The sequence below is a fragment of the Rhinopithecus bieti genome, unplaced genomic scaffold (genome assembly GCF_001698545.2).
Source record: "Rhinopithecus bieti isolate Rb0 unplaced genomic scaffold, ASM169854v2 scaffold_29928, whole genome shotgun sequence".
Classification (NCBI taxonomy): domain Eukaryota; kingdom Metazoa; phylum Chordata; class Mammalia; order Primates; family Cercopithecidae; genus Rhinopithecus; species Rhinopithecus bieti.
In genome coordinates this window covers 1,710,622-1,734,765 of record NW_016814053.1, presented here as the reverse complement: position 1 = coordinate 1,734,765, position 24,144 = coordinate 1,710,622, and the positions used below count along the sequence as shown (strand labels likewise).

The 24,144-nt window shown below is 44.1% G+C and overlaps 1 pseudogene; it reads left to right on the top strand.

Annotated features, from left to right (window-relative positions):
* The first annotated feature begins 16,276 nt into the window (after nt 1-16,276).
* LOC108513635 (putative uncharacterized protein encoded by LINC01599) lies at nt 16,277-23,503 on the top strand (annotated as a pseudogene).
* The last annotated feature ends 641 nt before the right edge of the window (nt 23,504-24,144 follow it).

Here is a 24,144-nt window from a genome sequence, read left to right as displayed (position 1 = left end):
CAGTTCATTCTTTTTAGGTTTATTTCAATCTTAAAAGTTTCCATTGCTGATTTTTGGGGTTCCCCCCCAAAATACTTTGTTCATACTGCCCTTAGCATTTCATTAAGCAGTTTGCAAGGCAGTGTAATCTAAATGGTGCTTTGTGAGGTACAGATAGTGCTAGCTGTTATTAATGATGTCTTAGGACAAATGACCACTTTTTAGCTTGTTTTATAACACTATGAAATTTGTAAAAATAAGTTTGACCTTGACTATAGTAGTCCACCCAGGTTACTTAAATGTCTTTTCACCCTCCAATTTTTATGCCCTCCTGCTTTCTCTCTACTTTTTTTTTGAGACAGGGTTTTGTTCTGTTGCCCAGGCTGGAGTGCAGTAGTGGCACAGTCTTGCTTACTGCAATCTTTTCCTCCCAGGCTCTGGTGATCCTCCTACCTCAACCTCCTTAGTAACTGGAAATACAGGTGTGCCACCACGCCTGGCTAGCTTTGTTGTATTTTTTGTAGAGCCAGGGTTTCACCATGTTGCCCAGGCTGGTCTCAAACTCCTGGACCTAAGTGTTCCATCCTCCTTAGCTCCCCAAAGGGCTGGGATTACTAGCCATGAGCCACTGTACCTGGCCCTCTTTTAATACACACTATCTGTGTGTCTTCAGCCTGAACTGCCCCCTTGATTTTACTTACATGAAAACCCAGCTCTTTTAGTTCAGAAAAATGAAACTTCACTCACTTCCTGGAGGAATCAGCCTGAAGTCAGCCTCTATGCAACTTTGCCAAAATCACACTCTTGCTTGACTTCCTTCCCCTTCCTGTTCGGCTGTTCCCATTCCTTATCTTGATAAATGTTTGCGTACATTCCTCTCTGTTTGCTTGTGGAGAACTCACCTAAGTACTGACTGTAGAGGAAATTTGTAATTGGAAGTCAAATAGGCCCCGCACGGTGGCTCGCGCCTGTAATCCTAGTACTTTGGGAGGCCGAGGCGGGTAATCTCCTGAGGTCAGGAGTTGGAGACCAGCCTGGCCAACATAGTGAAACTCTGTCTCTACTAAAAATACAAAAATTAGCCGGGCATGGTGGCGTGCACTGTAATCCCAGCTACTTCGGAGGCTGAGGCAGGAGAATCGCTTGAACCCCAGAGTGGAGGCTGCAGTGAGCTGAGATGGAGCCACTGCACTCCAGCCTAGGTGACAGAAAGACTCCGTCTCAAAAAAAAAAAAAAAGTCAAATAGAATATCTTTCCTGTTCCGGAATAAAGCCAAAACTGAAGTCATAAGGTGGCAATCCTCACATTCTAAGACCAGTGGTGGTTAGGCCCAGTGAATGCTACAGGGTTTAACTGAAGGCTGCCAGTTCAGAGAACATGCTCCATCACCAACCACTATTCCACAGACAGCTGGGGAGCCCTGGAAGAGGTCTTTTCTTGGAGGAGTCCATTGTTAGGGAATGTAATTTAGTCTTTTGGGCTTTCAAATGTGGAGAGGTAACAGATTGTACCTGCACTCACAAACCACAGGAGGAGGCTGGGTGAGGTGGCTCACGCCTGTAATCCCAGCACTTTGGGAGGCCAAGGTCGGCAAATGACTTGAGCCAAGGAGCTTGAGACCAGGCTGGGCAACATAGCAAGACCCGGTTTCTACAAAACATACAAAAAATTACTTGGGTGTGGTGGTGTACGCCTGTAGTCCCATCCATACTAGCGAGGCTGATGTGGGAGGTTCTGAGCCCAGGGAGGTTGAGACTGCAGTGAGCCATGATTGCACCACTGCACTCCAGCCTGGGTAACAATGAGACCCTATCTCGAAAAAAAACCACAGGAGGAAGGCCTGAGGAAGTTACTAGAGATTCAAGATGCTTGCAAGTATGGGAGACTAGTATTTCTCTTACTGGTTGGCTTTGGGCTTATGCACCAGCAGCAGATTCCAAAGCACAGAGATAGAATTGGAGGAGTGATGTGGGAACTGTAAGGCTGAGGGGTATTGAAGATGCACCCTGCCAGCCTGAGAAATGATTCATGAGTTGAGGGTTAGAAGACTTCTGCAACATGAAGGAGGGGATGACGTGGTTTAAAAGGCAAGTGCAACAGATGAGGTGATGCCACCAGCTGGGCCTCAGCCGGGACATAGCTAATTCCCAAATCCCAAGGGACTGCTAATGCCTTGGCCTCTGGGCGAGTGTGGCTTGCTTCTGCACAATGGAGCCGAGCCGGTAAACCACTTATCAGAATGCAGTTATAGCCAATTAGGGAAAGGGTTGCAATCCCACAGTAAGGCAGTGTTTCTCAAACCAGGCTGCACGTGAAAAATTAAAAGCACACAAAACCCATGCTCAGGCCCTATCCCAGTCCAGTTTAATCAGAGGCATAGTATTTTTGTTAAGGGGTTCCAGATGGTCTTAATGTTTAGCCTTAAATTGAGAACCACTGCAACAAGGAAACCTCTTTTAGCATCTACTTCCCAAGGAGAAGAGAACAAAGAAAGAAGAATATATAAAAAGCAAACCATCTGTGAATAGAGTGGGCCTATAGTACATACGGAAAAAAACCACTTTGAATCCGATGTGGAATCTTATATGAAATAGGAGGTTTTAAAATAAACAGAACTGAGCTTTGAAAACTGAAATAGACTATAAATATAATCTGAAAATTTAGAGAATCTGGCCAAGAAGGCAAAGGTGATGCTAATCAAGAAGGAAGGGGGATTCGACAGTTAAAAATTGTTGCAGGTCTAGTCTCCAATGACTTGAGTCTCTTCTGTACACCAGTTATAACTTGAAACCTCTCTGAGGTTGCATAGCTTTGCATTTTAATCTGCCGCAGTTTACAACCAAGGGTCCATGGATCATATGTTTGGTGAAGTTGGAAATGAAATTACTTCTTTGTTGTTTGTTTTGTTTTGTTTTGAAACAGACTCTCTGTCACCCAGGCTGGAGTGCAATGATGCGATCTTGGCTCACTGCAACCTCCGCCTCCTGGGTTCAAGCGATTCTCCTGCCTCAGCCTCCGGAATAGCTGGGATTACAGGCACCTGCCACCACACCCAGCTAATTTTTGTACTTTTAGTAGAGAGGGGGTTTCACCATGTTGGTCAAGCTGGTCTTGAGCTCCTGACCTCAAGCAATGCACCCGCCTCAGCCTCCCAAACTGTTGGGACTATGTGCGTGAGCCACCGCACCCGGCCTAGGTTATTTTTAAGTAAGAACTACTAATCCAGAATGATAGTGGGAATTTTTTGTTTTGTTTTGTTTTTTGTTTTTTGTTTTTGTTTTTTGAGACGGAGTCTCGCTCTGTCGCCCAGGCTGGAGTGCAGTGGTGCCATCTCTGCTCACTGCAAGCTCCACCTCCCGGGTTCACGCCATTCTCCTGCCTCAGCCTCCCGAGTAGCTGAGAACACAGGCGCCCGCTACCACGCCCAGCTAATTTTTTGTATTTTTAGTAGAGACGGGGTTTCATCGTGTTAGCCAGAAGGTCTCGATCTCGTGACCTTGTGATCCGCGCGCCTCGGCCTCCCAAAGTGCTGGGATTACAGTCGTGAGCCACCGCGCCCGGCAGGGAATTTTTTTACACAGCATATCTTTTAATTTTTTCTTGCCTTTCTTGAAAATTTCCTTGTTAAATGATGTGAAATATGATATGTCAGATTATAGGTATTTTAAAGAGGAGTATGGGTTATAGAAACATCTGTTGTTCTAAAGGCTCCCTGTAGATGGCATTGCTTGACTTTGTCTTTAAATGTTTTATAGAAAGGAAGTTGTTAAAATAGAATCTACTTTGAAATGTAATCACATTTTAAAGGTGAACGAAATTAGATTAAAAAAATAAGCCTACCTTCTGAGTTACTTTCAGAAGATAACACAGGGTAAGTAAAACAAGTTTTTTTCTTGTAAAATTGTATTTGGTTTATCTTTCCGTTTCTGATATGCCTTTTGAATATCATTCATAAAGCTACGTTATTACAATTCATAAAACATTTTCTCCACTATTGATATCTTCTGTGAAAAGAAGACAGATATTTAAGAGGCTAAATTAATTCAAGTGATGTTCTGAAAATTAAATTCACCTTGAAAGTACCTTTTACATAATCAGGATTTTACATCTGAGACACTTAAAACTTCTCATTTTAATTAGTTTTCAAAGCAGTTTTTTTTTTTTTTCCAGTAGAGTAAGTGGTATTCTTACTTCCAAAGGCTGAAGCTCTGTCTTTGGTTCCCACAGTCCTGTAGGCACAGGCCAGGTATTTGACTTTTGGGTTTTATTTTTTCTCAGGAAACATCAGGATTTGAAAGAGTTTTGATTCATTGATAATAAACATTGTTAGAGGAGAATAGTCACTTTTCATACCATAAAGACCTTCACTCTAATAGAAATACAGATAAATAAAACTGTTGCAACAATATCTTACTGAAAATTAATGGAAAAGCTAAGTTTTTACTTTCCATAATATTGGGTAGGGAAGCAATAAATTCTCAAGGCATTTTTACCAGTTAAGTTTAAACCATTAGACATTTGGGGTTGTTCAAGAAATTGAAGTTCTTATGTATTGGTGAAGTTCTGTGAATATCTAGTGAGCCTCCATCAACTGTGAGATACATTCTAAGTCATTGATTATTAATAACAAGATGCTATCATTTGCAAATGATAAACCTAAAATATGGTAGAGCAAATTATCTCCATGATAATATTTTGCTCACGTGCATTCTGCAAACAGTGTCAGCACAGAGGCTCTGAGACCAGATTATCTGGGTTTGAATCCCAGTGCTGCCACTTACTAGCTGTGTGACCTTGAAGTTACTTAAATTCTGTGTGCCTCAGTTTCCTCATATGCAAGGTAAAGATCATAATAGGTTGCTGTGGATATTAAATATAAAATACATGTAATGTACTTAGGTACCTGGCACATAGTAAGTGTTCAATAAATGTGACTGTAGTTGGGGTGGAATTACAGGTGAGGACTTAGAAAATATGCATAATGCAAGTCAGTTTTATCTGTTGCAGTGTGAAATCTGGGTATATTTTTGAGAGTATAGGATGCATGTAAACATAGCTCCCCAGTCACGATGGGAATGGCAGCTGGGATGGGAGGAGGTTGAGAACATTGTTACCCAGTATGTACTGTTATTTAAACAAACAATTTTAGAAAAATAAAGATACAGGGAAGAAAATTTTTGTTCGCTGTTCATTTTTACAGTTTGAAAACAACTGCCACGTGCATTCAAAGGCCAATAGGCACAGAGCAAATCCTCGTTTCTATTTATGGGAGCCTGGATTTGCTGGCTGAAGCTCCAAGATTAACCTTCCACCGCCCTGGACCCTTACTCAATTCTTCCACTTTTCTTTGCTGAACCTGAGACCAGTTAGGTAGCAGGCCATTAAAGTCCAGCAAAAAGTCATTTTTCATCTGAGACATGATCTATCTGCATAACGATATTTTCAGAGTTTAGATTTATTAACTCCAAAAGAGCAATGTGACTTTAAAATATGTTTGTAGCAGTTGCTTCTTGCCTAAATAATCTTTCACTGTGTAATGAGTGCGTGTGTGGGATGCAAGACTTAACTAATTCCTCAGGCTGCCTGTGCATGTCTTTACTAACAGACAAGAATGAGAGAACGTTGGATTGTGTCTGTTTCTCCATCAGCCAGTGTAAAGTGGCACATAGGCTTTACTTCAGAGGGGGTGTCCAATCTTTTGGTTTCCCTGGGCCACATTGGAAGGAGAAGAATTGCCTTTGGGCCACACATAAAATACACTAGTGATAGCTGATGAGCTTTAAAAAAAATTGCAAAAACAACCTCATAATGTTTTAAGAAAGTTTACAAATTTGTGTTAGTCCACATTCAAAGATGTCCTGGGCCATATGCAGCCCATGAGCAGTGGGCTGGGCAAACTTGCTTTCTGCATTATATTAAACTTGCAAGGCCTTTCTGTTTGCAATTAATGGAAAAGATTGTTGTGAATGCTAAATACGTGGTCTTAACTTTTAGAAAGCTTTATACATTACCTATAATACAGTAACTTATTTTTGGTGAATTCACATTTTTTAATTTTCACAGGTTGAAAACAGTGATATTTCTTCTTCCTTGCAAAGCAAAATTAAAATGTTTGTAAAAGAGCTGGCCTAGATGCAGTTTTTATAGGCTTAAACGTTTCAGTAGTTAACAAATTCCTTTCAGGTTATCAGTTTGTTTTGTTTTGTTTTATTTTTTTTGAGGTGGAGTCTTGCTGTGTCACCCAGGCTAGAGTGCAGTGGTGTGATCTCGGCTCACTGCCACCTCCGCCTCCTGGGTTCAAATGATTCTCCTGTCTCAGCCTCCTTAGTAGCTGGGATTACAGGTGCACGCCACCACGCCCGGCTGATTTTTGTATTTTAGTGGAGACAGTGTTTCACCATGTTGCCCAGGCTGGTCTCAAACTCCTGAGCTCGGGCAATCTGCCCACGTCGGCCTCCCAAAGTGCTAGGATTACAGGTGTGAGCCACTGCGCCTGGCCAATCAGGTTATTAGTTCTAATGAGGTACCACTGACAGTCTTTTGATGGGTCAGTGCTTTTAAATACTTTTGGGTTTTTTATTGTTGTTTGTTTGAGACAGAGTCTCGCTCTGTCACCCAGGCTGGAGTGTAGTGGTGTGATCTTGGCTCACTGCACCCTCCACCTCCCAGGCTTAAGCAATCTTCCCACTTCAGCCTCCTGAGTAGCTGGGATTACAGGCACGTGCCACCATGCCCGGCTAAGTTTTGTATTTTTTGTAGCGATGGGGTTTGGCCATGTTGCCTAGGCTGGTCTCAAATTCCTGAGCTCGAGCAATCCGCCTGCTTTGGCCTCCCAGATTGCTAGGATAACAAGGATGAGCTACCGTACCTGGCCTTGAGTAATTTTTAAAAAGTTACCTTTAACTCAGATTTGTTCATCTGCTGAAGTCCAGGCATTAACGGTGTGAGTTCCAGGTGCTTGTGTTGGCTCATGATTGTTTGACAAATCATTGCCCAAGTTTTATGTATACAGTACAAACAATCTCATGTATCTACATTCAGTACCCAACCTTGTTCTTTTAAGGAATGTGTCCTGATAACCTGCTTGTGCTGCATGCACAGTACAGCAATGTACTGAGGTGCTACATATACAAATTACTATTTATACAAAGCTTAGATGAGAAACTTTACACTTGTGTTTAGAATGAGTGTAAATAATCTCATGGCATATAATTCACGTGGAACAAAGGACTGGCTTCTTCAAACTTAAAAACAGGAAAAACAAGTTTCACATGCCCACAAATAATAAATGTTTAACCAGAGAGAGTATCTTTGGATTTCAGTGACAATTATGACTGTAGGTACAATAATATGCTTTTTAAAAAAATTTTTTATTCTTTTTTGAGACGGGGTCTCACTCTATCACCCAGGCTGGAGTGCAGTGGCGCAATCTCGGCTCACTGCAAACTCCGCCCCCCGGGTTCACACCATTCTCTTGCCTTAGCCTCCCGAGTAGCCGGGACTACAGGCGCCCGCCACCACACCCGGCTAATTTTTTTGTATTTTTAGTAGAGATGGGGTTTCACTGTGTCAGCCAGGATGGTCTCGATCTCCTGACCTCGTGATCCACCCACCTCGGTCTCCCAAAGTACTGGGATTACCTACCTGGCCAGTAATGTGGTTTTAAAATAGCTATTTTCTTTCTAAATCTTTTTGAAAGGATTTTTTTTTTTTTTTTTTTTGAGACAGTGTTTCACTCTGTTGCCCAGTCTAGAGCGCAGTGGCGTGATCATAGCTCACTGCAGTCTTGACCTCCTGGGCTCAATGGTCCTCCCGTCTCAGCCTCCCAGTAGCTGGGACTACAGGCAACATACCACTATGCCTGGCTAATTAAAAAAATATTTCTTTTTGTAGAGACAGCGTCTCACTGTGTTGCCCAGGCTGGTTTTGAACTCCTGGGCTCAAGTAGTCATCCTACCTTGGCCTCTCAAAGTGCCAGGATTACAGGTGCGAGCCACTGCAGTGGATGGATTTTTTTAAAAAATTCTGTTGTTCAAAACTCTTCACTCTCAAGCATGTATCTGACACCCACAGTCCGTCTGTTACTCTTGTTCCCTGTGAAATGTCTGCTTGTTAACCTGAGAGTCCAAAGAACAGGAGAGGCATAGTTTGGCTGGTAGGAACAATATTCCCAGTTAGCCCTGGAAGAGAGCTCCAGTTCAGTTCTAAATCCGATCACCTTCCCTTTATGCTCCCAAGCTTTATGAGAAAACAGCTCACTTGATTACCACCTAATCTACCTGTATGTCCTTGGGCAAGTTAAACTCTGCATGTTACTTTCTCTTTCTGTAAAATGAAAATATCTACTGGCTAACATTGTGGTGATGGTTAAACCAGATAAGCAGTCTCCTCAGCTTAAGTCAAAACTGTTTGTTCTGAGAATCCAGACTGGTAAACTCTTGCAAACTAGAGAGGTGTACAAGAAACCATCCCAAGTAAATGACACATAAGTGGTCCAGGAAAAACAATCCTCAGTTGTTATGAAGGATTCCAAGTTTAGTAGTGTGCCTGTTGTTTACTGTTATGTTCCAATCAGACATCTTCACCACGTCTTTTAGACCCTACCTTCATCATAGGAAGAGAGAAGCCACAGGGGAAAATAATTGAGAGGTTGCTCTTATTTAAAAATAAAAAATAAAAAATAAATCCCCATAAGGCTTTAATGAGGCATAGGGCATCACTGGTTTGATAATTCCCAGCAGAACGCAATATGAAAAGTCAAACGAAAGAAATAATTCCCCTTTTGAAAACACGAAGGTCCCAATGCAGCAGACTTGTGCAGGCCACAGAGGGCAGGAACAGAACTTAGCAAAGAAGTTCCCCGAGACTCCTCAAAATACTGTAAAGTGGACAGCAAATGAAATATGGCTTTTTGCTGTTAAAGTTTCTCCACAATTAACTCAAAACTGAGGACCTATGTGTAAAGAGTCTGGAACAATGCCTGACATAAAAGATCCTCAGTAGCGGGGAGGGAGAGCATCAGGATAAATAGCTTAATGCATGCTGGGCTTAATACCTAGGCAATGGGTTGATGGGTGCAGCAAACCACCATGGCACATGTTTACCTACGTAACAAATCTGCACATCCTGCACCATGTATCCCGGAACTTAAAATCCTCAAGACATTTTAATTCTCTTCCCTTCTCTCATTTTCAAATCCACCCTCAATGACTTTTCTGAACATTCAACATGTTAATTTACTCCTTCAATTCAGCGGACAGGCACTGTGCTAGGTATCAGGGATGCCTATCAGTACTCTTTTAGATATTAGGGACAAATAATAAGATGCATTCCATACCCATAAGCAGCTCTTACATCTGTAATGAGAGGCATATGAAAAAAATAATTGCAACTCAGAGAAATGCAATCATAAAGGCATAAGCTAGCTAGCTACAGTGGCAGTGCAAAGGAGGGTGTGGTCGCCTCTGACTCAGTTGGTCAGGGAAGATTTCATGAAGGGAACATTAAGTTGATTTTTGAAGGATGAATGGAAATCCACTGGACAGCTTATCAGGTGTTCTAGGCGAACACATGCAACAGCATCAAATGTGGTTTTGATGTGGCTCGAGCATAGGGCATGTGTAGGAGGTGACTAATGGGTAGGCAGGAAGGCAGGGCAAGGACGTGCAGAGTCCGTGTGGCATATTCAGGAGTGCAGATGGGTTCTGGAGGCAATGAGAGGATATTTCAGTACTTTAAGCAGGGAAGCCACTTGGCCAAATCATTTTAGAAAGATTAGTCTGACAGCAAATTTGGAGAGTGGGCGGGAGAGGTGCAAGACATGAGGCAAAGAGATCAGGAAGGAAGAATGAACAGGTAAGAGATGTTGAGGAGTGGGGTCTGAACTCCGGCAGTAGCAGTAGGAATGAAGAGGAAGGGATCTGAGAACTGTGGAGCTAGACCCCCAAGGCAGATACAGTAAGTTGTGCAGGTGCCCGCGGAGCATCCTGATGGGGTCAAGGCCTCTACGGTCCTCATACTGCCCTGCTGCAGGTCAGAGGCCTTTTTCTTTTTAAAACACTTTTATTTTGAAAAGAGTCGTAATAACATTAATTTTATTAGAACTAGAGACTTTACTGTCATCTGCCAGAAAATTTTCCTGTATATAAATCATGTAAGTTTGGAATCAACAGTTTTAATTTTGGTTTTAACTTCAAAACAATAATGATGTCTACAATGTGAATGGTGTCCCCTTTCGATGTTGCTCTTTGCTATACCCAACCTGAGTGACCACACACTGCGACCCTGGTTTCACGTATGTAATAGACAGCTAAACACAAGCGGCCCTCTGTATATGTGAGTTCCATGGATTTCAACCAAACACAGATTGAAAATATTCAGGAAAAAAAATGGATGGTTGTGTCTGTACTGAACATGTACAGATGGAAGTTTTTCTTGTCATTATTCCCTACACAAGACAGTATAACAACTATTTACCTAACATTTACATTACATGAGGTATTACAAGTAATCTAGAGATGATTTAAACTATATGGGAGTTAGGGGGTGGGTGCAGAGGGTAAACGCATGGCTAATGGATGCTGGGCTTAACACCTAGGTGATGGGATGATTTGTACAGCAAAACACCACGGCACACGCTTACCTGTGCAATAAACCTGCACATCCTGCACATGTACCCCTGAACTTAAAAGCTGAAGATAAAAAAAATTCAGTCCAATAAAAAAGTAATAAGGTATATGGGAGGATGTGTGTAGATTATATTCAAATACTACACTATTTTATATAAAGGACTTGAACATCTGTGGATTTTGATATCTGTTGGGGGGTCCTGGAATCAATTCCCCATGGATACTGAGGGATGACTATATATAGGTTTGGGGGCAGAAAAGAGGGTGGATTGAGAAAGATGAGGTCTTTTTTATTATTATTATTTTTATTTTTTGATGAGACAGAGTCTCATTCCATAGCCCAGGCTGGAGTGCAGTGGTACGATCTTGGCTCACTGCAACCTCTGTCTCCCAGATTCAAGCAATTCTCCTGCCTCACCCTCCTGAGTAGCTGGGATTACAGGTGTGTGCCACCACACCCGGCTAATTTTTGTGTTTTTAGTAGAGACGGGGTTTTGCCATTTTGGCCAGGCTTGTCTAGAACTACTGACCTCAGGTGATCCACCTGCCTCGGCCTCTCAACATGCTGGGATTACAGACGTGAGCTGCTGTGCCCAGCCAAGTTGAGGTCTTATAGATCACCCTAAATGTATAGATTGGAGAAAAGCCCAGATTAAGGCCCTGGGAAGTACCAAAATTCAAGAAATAATTGGAAAAAAACAGAACACTTAAAGGTGAAATCTCGAAATGTCTTCTGCCTTGACTCCAGGGACAGTCAGTTCTCAAAAAGGTTAATGGTCATATAGCTCCCATTTTTGTACTTCATACACTGAGACTTCCAACCTGCCTTTTATCTGCCAGCATTAGATTTTATACATCTGCCCCCAAGTCAACATAATGATGCTGCCTGCTTAGCAGCTTAGCTATCTGCAGCAGTGCCGTCTTTGCACTGCGGTACTTGGGCAGCTGTTTTAATACCTGGTCCTTGTTCTAAAAAAATGAGAGAAGACCCCCCAAATCAATATGTTGTTACTAATGATAAGGAACTCAGGTCTCAAATTAATACAACTTAGGATGGAAGCCACTGGTATTCAGAAAGCAATAAATCTTTTAGCCTCAATAGCTGCTCACTGGACTTAGTTTGTGAGTTCACTTGTGAAAAGGAATGAGGAAAATATGAGTATAGAACCAATATTGGAAATATTGTTGAACATGGGGATCTATTTCTTTCTTTTCTTTTCTTTTTTTTTTTTTTTTTTTTTTTTTTGAGATGGAGTCTCGCTCTATCACCCAGGCTGGAGTGCAGCGGCACGATCTCGGCCCACTGCAAGCTCTGCCCCCCGGGTTCACGCCATTCTCCTGCCTCAGCCTCCTGAGTAGCTGGGACTACAGGCGCCCACCACCACACCCAGCTAATTTTTTGTATTTTTAGTAGAGACAGGGTTTCACCGTGTTAGCCAGGATGGTCTCGATCTCCTGAGCTCGTTATGTGCCCGCCTCGGCCTCCTAAACTGCTGGGATTACAGGTGTGAGCCACAACGCCTGGCCTATTTCTTTTTCTTTTTGATACTGGAACTTTCCTCCTATTTGACTTAAGTAGGTCTTTCACCGCCCAGCGTCTGGTTGCTCCTCAGTCACTGCCTTGGTTCCTTTTCCTTCTCTGTCGCTTAACTCACAATTCCCTGGGGCTCTGTCTATTGACTGCTCACCTCTACACACATAGATCTTGCACTTTTCATGATTCCAACTGCAAGCTTATTGTAGAGGCCCCCTCTCTAGACCTCTGGCTCTGACCCCTCTCTTAAGTCTGACCTCTCCCCTTCAGCTGCCTGCCAGATGTCTTCCTTTGCTTGCCCAAACAAGAGTATGTCTTAGCAAAATTTCTGCAAAAGTAGACTCTTCTGCCTCATATTCTTGTTTCACTAATGGCATCACCATTCTTTTAACATTTCTAATTTCTTCTGCCTCACATGAAATCAGTGTATCATACACTGATCTACCTGCGATGGGTTCTCTCAGTCTTCCCCCACTTTCTATCTTCACTGCCATCGCCTCAGGTTGGGCCTCACTCCTCTGTCTCCCCACCTTCAATATCTCTCTACACTTATCTGTGCAGGCAGTGGTGGCAAAGTGCACTCCTAACCTGGGGTTCCAGACTTTTCATCATTGCTACTCCCAGTAGCCCACCAAGTTCAGGAAAGACTTGGGTTTCCTGACCCTGGCTAACCCCCAGGATCCCCCCTGGATAAGAGGCCCTTCTTTTCTGGGGTAGCTAGTGCCAAGGGTAAAGTAAGTTTTGAGCTGCCCAAGAGTAAAGGTCAAGACAGAGGAAAGCAGAGTCTAGAAGCAAACAGAGAAATTAGAACATTTTTCCGATGATTCTGTTTGAGTCTCTGAAGCCAGCTATGTCTAAAGCCACTGCAGCCCCTGGACTTCCCAGTTACCTCACCTAGTTAACTCTGTTCTGCTGGTTTGGGGCTGGGTTTCTCTCCCTTGCAGTGGATCAGATCCTAACTGGCAGAGCATTCAAACCTTTCAGCCCATTAAACCCTACCCTTAAGATCCTTCTCAATCATTACCTTCCCAGAAAGTAATCTGCTTTTTCAGTTTGCATTTTGTCCATGATACCCACCAGATCATCTTAAGAGTTGATTTAGAAACTTTCTAGAATAGTGTTGGTTGCTGATCATACTGTGGAGATCTTATCAAACTACAAAAGTAAGCGTTATGAAACTCACCAGAAAGTAAAAGGGAGGAAACAAAAACCTGTTGTGGGAGTGGTTTGATTTAAATGTAACAAAAGAGGAAATCCACTTCTTTGCACCCAGAAAGTGTTCAAGCCTGCACCTCTCCATCCCCCCATCAGGGGATCATTATTTAGTGAGAATAACTCAAGAGATGAGAAAATGAGTAGCTTACATAAGGAGGTAGATTCTGGGCTTGATTCTAACCCCCATGATGTGGGGATTCCTGAGAAGTGGAGGGAGAGTTGCAACAACGTGTATTAGGAGAGGTACTTGGGCAGTGAGGTTTGCCATCTGGAGAGCAAGTGTTTTTTGTTTTGTTTTTTGTTTTTGTTTTTTTCTGAGACGGGGTTTCGCTCTTGTCGCCCAGATTGGAGTGCAATGGCACAACCTCGGCTCACTGCAACCTCCGCCTCCTGGGTTCAAATGATTCTCCTGCCTGAGTAGCTGGGATTACAGGTGTGTGCCACCACGCCCGGCTAATTTTGTATTTTTAGTAGAGATGGGGTTTCTCCACATCGGTCAGGCTGGTCTGGAACTCCCGACCTCAGGTGATGCGCCTGCCTCAGCCTCCCAAATTGCTGGGATTACAGGCGTGAGCCACCGCACCTGGTCTTTTTTCTTTTTTAAAACTTGTTAAAACAAACAAACAAACAACAAGGTCTTGCTATTTTGCCCAGGCTAGTCTTGAACTCCTGGGCTCAAGCAATTTTCCTGCCTCAGCCTCCCAAAGTGCTGAGATTATAGGCATGAGCCACTGTACCTGGCCAGCAGAGCAAGTTTTAAAACTGGCCAGGTGTGGTAACTCATGCTTGTTGTAATCCCAGTACTTTGGGAGGCCGAGGCAGGAGGATCATTTGAGACCAGCCTGGATAATGTAATGGGACGTTGTCTTTACTAAAAATAAATTTCAAAAAATTAACCTGGCGTGGTGGCACATACCCGGAGTTCCAGCTACCGGAAAGGCTGAGATGGGGGGAGTACTTGAGCCCAGGAGTTGAGCCAGCAGTCAGCTGTGATCGCGCCACTGCACTCCATCCTGGGTGACAGAGCACGAGCTTAGCTTAAAAAAAAAAAAAGTTTTAAAACTGAAGGTGCCTTCTTGTTGCTTTTCTCTTGGATTACGGGGAAAGCCACTTTCAGAGTGGAGTTGCAAATTTTTTTCCTTTTCTGTTGTATTTCCCTTTAGTCAACCAGCCTTCAGGAAAATCTGACACTTGGATACTGCCTATGTGTGGTGGCAGAAAGTGAAGAGAGAGGCCAGTATAGGACACATACCTGCCCCACATTCACTTATCGTTCCCACGGTAGAGTCCTAGGTTGATCTTAAAGGCAGCTTTGATGATTGACAGATGATTGGCCTAAGTTGTAGGAGAATTAACCAGCTTACCAGGTTAAACATTGGGGTTGTGTATGGGAGGGCTTCAGACTCAAAAATTGATGGAAGTGCCCGCCGGGCATGGTGCTCATGCATGTAATCCCAGCACTTTGAAAGGCCAAGAGGCAGGTGGATCACTTGAGGTCAAGAGTTCGAGACCAGCCTGGCCAACATGGTGAAACACTGTCTGCACTAAAAACACAAAAAGTAGCCAGGTGTGGTGGCGTGCGCCTGTAATCCCAGTACTTGATAGGTTAAAGCAGGAGAATTGCTTGAACCCGGGAGGCGGAGGTTGCAGTGAGACGAGATCTTGCCGCTGCACACCAGCCTAGGCAACAGAGTGACACTCGTCTCAAAAAAAAAAAAAAAAATTCTGATGGAAGTTCTGCTTCATTGATCTGGTTAACGTGATCAGGGATAACATAGGATCCAAGCTAATTCTGCCACTTAACAATTCAGAGCTATGCAGTTAGATAAAGATCTCTGTCCAGCCCTGTGAAATATGAGCAGAGGAGCAGAGGTAGGGGTGTGTGTGTGTGTGTGTGTGTGTGTGTGTGTGTGTGTGTGACAGAGAGACAGACAGACAGAGAGAAAGGGTGAAGGCTGTTAGTAGGTTTGTAATTCTTGGTAAAAGGCTGGAGGGGAATCTATTACTTTATTTTTTTACTAGTGTCTCCGAAGGATGGATATAACTTTCCAGATAGCCTTGAAAATGTGACTGTTACTCTGCAACAAAAAACAAAACAAAACAAACAAAAAACAAAACTCATCATTTTTCACACTCCCCTGAGGTTCCTGGCAAGAAACATGAGATTCTATAAAGAGAGAGCCCAGGGTTTTGCCTGTTCAGCTGCCCCTGGTCAGGAGCTTGTGTGTGAATCTCCCCAGAAACTCTTCTCCAACCACAGGACACTTCCCTTGACCCTGATTCGTCCATGAGTCCCCAGAGTATTTTGCTACCATCTTTCCAAACAATCCATGCCAATCATTGATTATGATTAGGAGCGTGGCCACACAGACCCCCTCAGATCACCCTATCCCTCTCCTGATTGAAGATTTGCCTCAGCATCACTTGGTGGGGACTTTCTGGACTAACAGAAGCCAGAGGGAGAAGGCTGCGCTCCTGCCTCTGCTGCTGACTGGCTGTGAATTCTGAGGCAGGTCCCTCAGTCTGAGTTTGTTTTTTCACCTGTGAGACAGGGATGATGATAGTGGTGGTGGTGACATTTGGGTTTTTTAAATTTTTTTATTTATTTTGAGACCGAGTTTCCCCTCTGTCACCCAGGCTGGAGTGCAGTGGCATGATCTCGGCTCACTGCCACCTCTGCCTTCTGGATTCAAGCGATTCTTGTGCCTCAGCCTCCCGAGTAGCTGAGATTACAGGTGCACAGCACCACACCTGATTGATTTTTGTATTTTTAGTACAGTTGGGGTTTTGCCATGTTGGCCAGGCTGGTCTAAAACCCCTGACCTTAAGTGATTCACCTGCCTCAGCCTCCCAAAGTGCCGGGATGACATGCATGAGCCACCACGCCTGGCCTGGTGGTGACATTTGTTATGTTCACCCATGGAGGTCTCAGGGTTCTCCAACAGTAAGATGGATGTCAGAGCCAAATGTCAACTTGAAATCTGGATGGAAATGTGAGTTCCTGTGGGTATTTCTCACAGTTGACAAACGGCTTGATTTCTTCTTTCCCCTTCTCAGCAGTGTGCCACATTTGAAAAGAATAAATGGGGCTCCTGGACTTTCAGCTACCTTTGCTTCCAGCAGCTGTCTGTAGATCTACTGCATCTCTGCATGAGCAGGGTTCTCAGCCCCCACTGCATGGCAGGGGGTGGAGATAGACTCTGAATCCGCTCCCCTCAGTCTCCCAGGCTGGCTTCCTTTCAGGCCCTGGCTGATCCTGGACCAGATCTTATCAATCTTCTCCCCTCCTGCTTTCTCTTCACAGAAGGTGACCCAAAACAAGGAGTCATCATCTCTCCTTATCTGCATGTGGCCGGCCAGGCCATGCGGCAGGTGCTCGGGGCACCAGCTGCCCATCGTTATATAGAGGAGCAAGTTCCCGAAGGGAGTGGCTACTACAGGACAGAAGCTGGGACACGCCAAGTATTTGATACCAATTATTATTACTCTTCTTACTGGAGCATAGTGGAGTGACCTGGTTTTGCAAATGTGTTTCCTTTCATTCCTTCAACCTATGAAATGAAACAACTCCTCAGCTCAATACTCTGGTTTCATTGTTCCTAAAAGAATTTAGGGTTGTAGATCTTCCCAGGCAGGCTGTAAATGCTATTTTGGTCTGTGGGAGCTCCAGGACCTGATTGAAAGCAGCCCAGCCCTTGAGAAGCTCTGCTGTGGAGGATCAGGCAGTATTGGGACCTTGGGCTTCCAGGGTGCCAAGGTCTCACAAAGCCTGGCCCCTGGGACAGGGCTCCCTCCAAGTCTGAACCTTAAGGGAAGGTTCAGCAGTCACAGTCCACCAGTGTTTCCTCTCAGCTGCCAACGCTTCTCAGAGGGGGAAGTGCTGCTGCCGCCTGGAGGGGCGCAGCCCTGAAGGTTACAGAAGATGTGGGCAGAGAATGTGGAAAATCACCCAGAGATTGCTGCTCACACTTCATGTCTTCAGAGCATCACCCCTCATTTTATAGCTGGAGAGATGGGCGCACAGCCAGGGAAAGCCAGGAACAGGTTCCGGCTTCCGTCACTCAGACACTCAGGAATCCCTGGGTACCCCACACTGATTCACACTGCTCTGAGCTGTCCATGGCATCGAACCATTTGCCCACTGATGCTTCCTCCCTCCAGGGACACTGTCCATCTTCAGCAAGGGAGGATCCCAGATGCTCACCACGGGCATTCATTTTATATAAGCCCCAATTGTGGCCCAGGGGTCGGTCCTTGAACCTTATTCAGATTTACCTATGACTTTATCTGCACTCACATAAGCAGTAGGGGGACAAGAAGCTGTTACTCCAGTCCTGGGGGCCTCTCTCCAGATGCCTCCATTTTAAAGACTTTGTTCTGTTTGTTAACAGTGTAGATCTACTGACTTTTTTGTGTGTCTGTTTTAACTCACAAATTCCACAGCCTCCTCCTTGAAGAGAAGAACGGCATCTTCTTTGCATCTTGCCCCATCCTCACACTTATTGCTCAGGAATATTTGATTATCCAGTTCCATAATTAATTCATCTGTCTTTCCTTAAGCACCTACAATGTGAATTCTAGGTTCTACAGAGAATACAAAAATGAGTAGACATGAATGGAGAGTGGGGCAAAAGAGTGGAGAAAGAGTAGTAGCTTATTTCATAAAGTTTGGTAGGTAAGAGGAGAGAGGCTGGGTTGAGAGGCTTATAGAAGTGCACAGGGAGGGGAAGTTGTGGTTGAAGATAAATGGAGGTGACTGGGGGTGGATAATTGATGGAGCGAAGGGTGGAAGAGCCTGGAGGGAAGAAAGGGGAACCTGAGCACAGGCAGATTGATTCCAGAAAAAAAGAGTCACCTCTTCAGCAAGACTAATGGAAGAGGGAGGGAAGTGAAGGTGGGGAGGGAAAGGAGAACAGAAGGAGATGTAGCTAAATTTGGACACAGATGTGAAAGAGAAAGTGACTCACCCTAATGTCCTCAGGTTTTCACTGTTGAATGAAGGAGGGGACGTAAGCCCCAACATTAACGTGCCAAAGTTGACAAGGATCCATTGCTGGGATGATTGGGGGTGGCATATGTGACTCAGAAATGGCCATGTGGCCTGACTGGGGGAGATCAAGGGAAAAGGAGGGGAAAGGAGAGCAAAGCAAGGGAAAAGGAGGGGAAAGGAGAGCAAAGCAGTGTGACCTTGGCAGGCAGCTCAACTTCTCTCTACCTCAGTTTCTTCATTTGTAAAGCAGAGACATGGTACTATGCACCTCATGGGGTTGTTGAACAGATTAAATGAGATAATATATGTTCTTGGCACAAAGCCTGGCACATATAAAGTCCTCTAATGTTAGGTATTACTATTGCTTTAAGAAATATGGTAAGTAAAAGTAGTATCAGACACTCTATAGCAGTATTTACAAAGAGCTTTCTGTTTTGTCAGATGAGGAAACCAAGGCTGAGAGAAGTTAGGTGACTCAATTGGGGCTCCCCAGCCAGTAAGTGGTGGGAAGGGGACTCAACCCAGCCTTTTGGCTCCCAGCGGGGCAGAGCTGCAAACTTCTGACAGCCACTGCACTAGTCAATGTCCTTGAAATAGTCAAAGCTCCTATCTCAGCTTAAAAGTCATGTCTGTGTGTGTATGAATTTACTGTGGAGGAGGGAAATGGCTCAGACTCTTATCCTGTTGTGTAAAGTTCTTCTTGCTTTACATCTCTGCTAGTCAGGGTTCTCCAAAGAAACAGAAACAATAGGATGTGCATAGAGAGAGAGAAATTGATTTTAAGGAATTGGTTCATGTGATGGAGGCTGGTCAGTCCAAAATTTACAGGGTGGGCCAGCAGCTGAAGACCCAGTAAAGAGCTAATGTTGCAGTTGGGATCTGAAGGCTGTTTGCTAGCAGACTTCTTGCTCAGGAGACGCTAGGCTTCTGTTCCATTCAGGCCTTCAGATGATTGGTGAGGCTTACCAGACGTTATGGAGGGCCATCTGCTTTACTGAAAGTCAACCAATCTAAATGTCAATGTCATCTAAAAACACCCTCACCTGGAACACCCACAATCATGTTTGACCAAATATCTGGGCACTCTGACCCAGTCAAATTGACATGTAAAATTAACCATCACAACATCTTTGCCCAGCTCCATCAAGAGCTGGCTGAGAGATCTTATGCAAGGTACTGACCTTAACTCCCACTCACCACATGCCCTGGAAAGATGAAAAAGTGCTGTAGGATAAGGTTGAGTCTTTGAACCCAACCCTCCCGTCCTTTTTCTTTCAGAACAATGCTGTTAATGAAGCAATTCACTTTGTTTCATTTTCAGTCTGTCCACTTGTGGTATCAGGCTGGTAGGTGAACCTTTTTTTTTTTTCTTTCCTGATTTCTTTTGACATGGTGGTAATGTTTTCCTTTCATATTAACTACGAGCTTGCATGCAACTAAAGGAACCAGGGAGGGAAGCTGTGTTTATAATCTTCTCTTTAATTATGGTACTTGTTTAAGATTAGCTAAGCCTAGCTCATTTTTTAAAAGTCAATTTTATCAAGGTAGAACTGCTGATTGCAAAAGTAGGTTTTAAAAACATTCCATATCTGTATAGAAATGGTATAAAACTAAAAGTTAAATTCTGTGTAAACTGAAATCGCACCATCTTGAACGTCAGGGAAAGGACATGCTTTGTAAACTGGTCTTGGTGGTGTGCCCAAAGTGCAGGGGCAAAATTTAGCCTTTTTTTTTTTTTTTTTTAAGGCCAGTCAAGTGAAGCAGTGGGAGTGGAGAAGGAATAAAGAAATCTGTAACTGGTTGTGATCAATTAGTTGTAAACACCACTGCACTCAGACCAGCCAAAAATTAGCCTAAGTGTTAACACTATAAAACAAAAAGCATGAGGCAGCAGATTTGTGAAAGTTTTTAAATTACCTCCAGTAATTTAAATTTAAATAATTTAATTAAATTATTAGGTAAACCTGCCAAGGCCAGTAAGCAGAAATTCTCACCCAGTAACCAATGCAAGTAATAATTCTAATGGAATACTCAGCTGGCCAGATATCTGAAGTGTGGCAATGGAAGGACTCTGGACTCTAATGAATAAACTAACCACCTTTTATTTATATGGCACTCTAAGGTTTTGAAAGGACTTTCATTGATATTAGTCTCGTTTATTTCATTCTTAAACAACCACACCTGCTGCCATAAGACAGCCAGATCTCTTTCTCCCCATTGAGACCAAGAGGGGTCCAAGGTCATACAGCTGCAAAGTGGCAGGGAACAGAACAGACTGAGATCATCTTTCCTCCACATCATCATCAGTCCAAGGTCTTTGTTGGGTGCCTTAGAGTCCAAGGGTGGGTGGAGAAGAATGATGGACAGAATCATTATAGAAGAGAATTATGGCCATTCTTGCAGTTGGCCCATCTCAAAGAAAAATAGAGGAGTTCATCCAAAATGGTATTACCATTTTGGGTCATATAAATGTGCAGGCCTGCACATTTACTCCACAGAATGAGACAACACAGAAGAAAAAAAAGAGAGAGGGGAGGAGCACTTTAACAGAATTTAAATATTACTGTCTTTTTCACGAACAATGACAAAAAAACTCCCCAACCTTGAGGAATGGCAGTGGAGGAGGGCAAGGGAAAGAGTGCTGCTGGGGACAGTTTTCTCCCTCGGAGGAGCGAGTCACACTGCCAGAGCTGCGAAAGATGAATCACATCTGTTACATCAGGACTTGGTACAGATTTCCTGGGAAACTTGTCACTGAGGATATAATAGAGATGACTGTTCTTTTGGGGAGATGAGCATTTTCTGGAGGGAATAGTCTAAATCAATTTGGGGTTAAGTGGCAAATTAAGATGAAAATTAAACGAGTGTAATATGGCCTTTGTGGGCTGTGTTCACCTCTCCAGGAGGTCAGCATGTTCAAACTATGTAAAAGAGAAAATGTCAGACTTGGTCGCAAAAGTGAAAAGGGATGATATTTTTTATCTCACCTTCCTTGACAGGAGGGGGTCTTTTTAAAATCGAGATGACACGTCTCCATTTACAAGGCACTCCCCTGTGTATCATTTACGCTCTACCAAGCAGATGCATGGTTCCTGTTTTCTAGATGAGATAGCTTAGGGCCACAGCTAAAGGCACACACTGGGCCTGTAGCTCAAAGCCCGTGTCCTCTCCACTCCATCACGAGGCCAACCCACTCAGTCTCTAGATGGGGGCAGAGTGGCTGATGCAATGACTTATTGGCTCCTTGTTATGAAGGTAACCAAACATATTGTTCTGCCCAGACACGGGAGAGTCCTGGTCAAACTAAGACGATTGGTCACCCTACTTCTGTGTTTTCATTAGTACTCACAGGAGATTCTACAAGAACCACAAGACATTTTAGGACACAGCTATATATGCATGGGATTTGTGTGTGGTTTCATTCTACCCAAACAGTATTTGCCAGCATTTTAAAATTTACTCTTAGTCTCCTAAGATTGCCATTTTGATTTCTTTTCCTTTTTCACTTCTTTATAGTTCCTCATTGTTATTGTCTCAGATCACCAAAAAGTGGACAGGGAGGAGGAGTGGAAGCAAGGAAAAATAAGGGAGAGACATTCATTGGACCCCATTGTTTACAGTGTGGTCTTGGCTCCGGTGCGTCGAGGACCCATGTACAGCAGGAATTCCCAAAGCTGAACATGGTGGTGGGGAGCCTCTCAGACAGCCCCCAGGATTCCCACCTCTTGCCATTCATGCTCTTGGGTCTCTTCCCTCTTCCCTTGAGTAGATTTATCTTCAGGGCTCACTTTTGTGTTTGTGCTTCACCTCCACCCCTCACTTCACTCTTTCTCTCCCTCTCTCCCCTTCCCTTTCCTCCTGCCCCCATCTCATTTCTAACCTTGGGAAAGGCCAGATGCCGTGCTGTGAGCAGACATATAGACAGGTCCACGTGGTGAGGAGCTGATGTTTCCGGGCCCCGAGGTCTACTGAGGCTCAGTTAGGTGAGCTTGGAAGCAGACTCCCTAGCGCCAGCGAAGGCTCGAGATGACAAACATCTTGACTGCAGTGCCATGAAAGACTACAAGCCAGGATCATCAGGCCAAGTCAGTCCCAAAGTCCTTACCCATATAAACTACAAGATGATAAATATTGCTGATTTTCAGCCTTTTTAGGGTAAGTTGTTCAGAAGCAATAGATAACTAATACAAATGTATATCAGAACCACTTAGATAACAACTTAATAAAATGTGTATTCTGGGCCGCACCCCCAGAGATACTATTCAACAGATATGGCCTGAGATCTTTGCCTTTTCACCAGGAATCCCAGGAGAAGCTGAACTGAACAAATTTCTGCTTGAGAGCACATAGAATAAACTCTCACCTGGGAAGGCCTGGCCAGAGGGAAGACTGTAAGGAAGGGAGAATTGCTAGATAAAAACAAGATGCCCAGTTATATTTAAATTTCAGATAAATAACAAATAATGTTTTAGTCTTAAATCTACCCCATGCAGTATGTGGGACATATTTACATAGAAACAGGATTTGCCGACTATCTGAAATTCAGATGTAACTGAGTGTTGTGTATTTCTGTTTGCTAAATACCATTCAGAGGCCCTACAGGAAGTGAACGCCCAATGGGAAGTAAAGTGGTGCCTCCCTTTCCCGGATGGCAGGATTTTTTTCCTTAAGGACATGGAGGCCTGGGCTCTTCCTTCCTGTGGGGAGATGGCCTCCAATGGCCTCAAAGTCTTGGTGTCCTTCTCCCTGAGGAGCTGCAGGTTGCCCAGGATGGGTCCCACCCCTCCCACTTCAAAGACTCCCACCAGATTGAGTCACTCCTGGATGTTCTAGTGGGAGCGTTTTGAGGAATCCCCCACACAGCCCCACCTCGCCTCCAAGAGGCTGGAGACCCCACAGGTGGGCACGGTGTTGGTGGCCAGCACATTGGTGGCCGTGGCCGGTGGGTGAGCAAGGAGACTGGTTCAGTCAGTGGACCTCATGCCTGGTGGGTGCTGCCCATGGCACTGGGAACTTCCTTGCTCCTTTTGGTGCTGTTGGCACAGCCTCTCCAGAGCAGTGAATGAATGCCAGTCTCCTCCCACACCCCTCCAGGAACACAGACCAACACAGCTGCTCTATTAAATGTGTGCACTTCTTATTCTGAGTATGTCTGAGTCTCTGATGAGCTCTATTTATTGCAGCCCTCAGCCCTGTAAAGAGGAGGATGGTTCCAAAGAGCCCTGAATGCAGGCGGTTTTACAAAATCAGCCTCTCACTTCTTTGTATATACTTTCTTGTCACAGGAACGGCCTTAATTTTGATGTTTATTTTGAACTACGAAATATAAGATGAATGAGAGTATGAGTGTATGTATGTGTGTGTATGAGTGAGAGAGAGAAAGACAGAGAGAGAGATTGGCTGGATAGACTGAAATGCTTAAGGCAGGGATGGAAGATGAAGACTGAGAAAATGTGTGTCTGTGGTAGAATCAGAAACTTTAATATGTGCTTTGAAACCAGACCTGAAAGTGAGGTCACATCACTCTGCTCTTGTTCAGCCTTGCTCAGTGGCCTGATGCAAGCCAAAAACCCACAGGAGGGGAACTCCGCTCAGTCTCTCTCCTGAGAGAAACTCTGGAGGGGTCTGACATTTTGAGAGCAAGGAGGAGGTTTGGAATCAAGTGTACAGAAGCTCTGTTTGTCCTGGAGGCTCTTAAAGGCTCCAGGAGAACTTTTTGGGTGCTGCTTTATATTAATAAAACCAGCATGGCTGAAACAAAACATATTCAAAATGGAAAATCCAAGGATGATGGTGC